We start from the raw sequence: 2,416 nt of genomic DNA, 5'->3' as shown, positions 1-2,416 counted from the left end.
GCTTGGCATCTGACTCATGACCATTGCAGTGTCCTGGGATCATATGATCGTCTCTTGTGATCTTCTGAGAAGCAAAGTCAATGGGGAAACCAGATTAACAATCTTAACAATCTTAACAACTTAACAATCATATTATTAACTTAACAACTGCAGCGATTAACAACAGTGGCAAGAAAGGCTGTAAAATGGAACAAAATTCACTTAACAATTTCTCACTTAACAACAGAAATTTTGGGCTCAGTTGTGGTTGTAAGACGAGGACTACCTGTACATTGTGAAATTCTGAAAATATCCAAAGGATTAATTATATTCTTACTCATCTGTAAGCTTGTGAAGAGACAATTTTGATACATTCCTACTGAAATATGAGCAAAATAGATTTGTGCCTCAGCCTCTTATTAAGGCATACAAACTTCCTAGTTTGCCCAATTTTACCAAAAATGTATATTTCACTGGTATATTAAGGAAGCTAAAATTGGCAATTCTCTAGAGTAGAAAGCAAAACAAGAAAATAAAAAATAGAGTATACTGAAACAGGTAAAACACGCACAATCTGGAAGAAATAACTAGACAGTGGAAATGCATTATAATGTCATGAGTTCCGCTCCATAAGAATATAAATGCAAAGTCAATGGTCACAAGGTTTAAAAGGCCAACTCAATAAAGCAATTGTTTAAAGGAATTTGAGTGGGGGGGATGAATCAATGATAATAAACAAGATTAGGTGCATGATTCAAAAGGTTAAAAGGCTGAATATTCATATCAGAAAAAGCATTTTAGCGATCTGGTTTTTAGAAAAAGGAAGAAAAACAAAAGAGAAAAAATTGAGCATGTCAGATTTGTTCTGCTTCCAATTTAATATTTTTGTTTTATTTTGGAGAAAAGACCACTCTCATTACATTTACTGTAAATTAATATATCTTGGCAATCACCTCAACATAGAAAACCATTTTGATGTCGGGAATAGAATAGAATAGAACAGAACAGAACAGAACAGAACAGAACAGAATAGAATAGAATTCTTTATTGGCCAAGTGTGGTTGGACACACAAAAAATTTATCTCCGATGTGTAAACTCTCAGTGCACATACAAGTAATAGTGATAAATCATGATCATAAACAACATAAAAATACATTCATCATAAATCATAAAATACAACACTTCGTTATAAATCATAAGATGCAACACTAGTGATAGTCATAGAATACTAGCTAAGCAAACAACATAAATCATACTAGGATACTAAATAAAATAATATAAATTGTAAGATACAAGCAACAAAGTTATAGTCATAAGAAGATAAGGGTAGGTAATAGGAAAGATGAGGAGAATAATAGTAATACAGCTTTACTAAGTAGTTTGATTGTGTTGTAGGAATTAGTTGTTAAGCAGAGTGATGGGGGGGGGAACTATCCTTATATCTAATTGTTCTGGTGTGCAATGCCCTGTAGCATCGTTTTTCAGGAAAGAAGTTGAAATAGTTTATGTCCAGGATGTGACGGGTCTGTAGATATTTTCACAGCCTTCTTTTTTGCTCGTGCAGTATACAGGTCTTCAATGGAAGGCAGGTAGCAATTGTTTTTTCTGCAGCTCTAACAATTTGTTGAACTCTGTGTCTGTCTTGTTTGGTTGCTCTGCCAAACCAGACAGTTATAGAGGTGCGAATGACAGACTCAATAATTCCTTTGTAGAACTGTATCAGCAGCTCCTTGGGCAGTCTGAGCTTTCTGAGTTGGGGCAGGAAGAACATTCTTTGTTGTGCTTTTTTGATGACATTTTTGATGTTAAGTGTCTTGAGATATTATAGACCCTAGAAACCTGAAGGTCTCTACTGTTGATACTGTGTTGTCTAGTATTGTAAGAGGTGGTAAAATAGTAGGGTTTCTCTTAAAATCTACTATCATTTCTACAGTTTTGAGTGTGTTCAGTTCAAGATTGTTCTGGCCGCATCACAAGGCTACTTGTTCAACCTCCCATCTGTATGCAGATTTGTAGAACAAGACCAATCACTGTTGTATCATCTGCAAACTTTAGTACTTTAACAGAGGGATCTTTTGAGATGCAGTCATCGGTATAGTGAGAGAAGAGAAGTGGAGAGAGCACAGAGCCCTGGGGGCCCCCTGTGCTAATTGTTTTCATAACTACGGATGTCAGAACAACCGGTCTGTAGTCATTCAGTTCTTTGATGGAGGGTTTCTTTGGCACTGGGATGATAGAAGAGCATTTGAAGCAAGAAGGAACACAGCACATCTCTAATGATTTATTAAAGATGTGGGTGAAGATGGGGGCCAATTGGTCACCCCAAACTCCCAAAAGGAGTTATCTTGTCTGGGCCTGGTGCTTTTCCAGGCTTTTGTCTGTGAAATAGTCCTTGCACATCATTTTCTGTGATCACCAGAGGTGGGGGGCCCAAGG

The sequence above is a fragment of the Protobothrops mucrosquamatus genome, unplaced genomic scaffold (genome assembly GCF_001527695.2).
Source record: "Protobothrops mucrosquamatus isolate PMUCROS unplaced genomic scaffold, P.Mucros_1.0 scaffold505, whole genome shotgun sequence".
NCBI lineage: Eukaryota > Metazoa > Chordata > Lepidosauria > Squamata > Viperidae > Protobothrops > Protobothrops mucrosquamatus.
Note: the sequence above shows the minus strand (reverse complement) of the source record.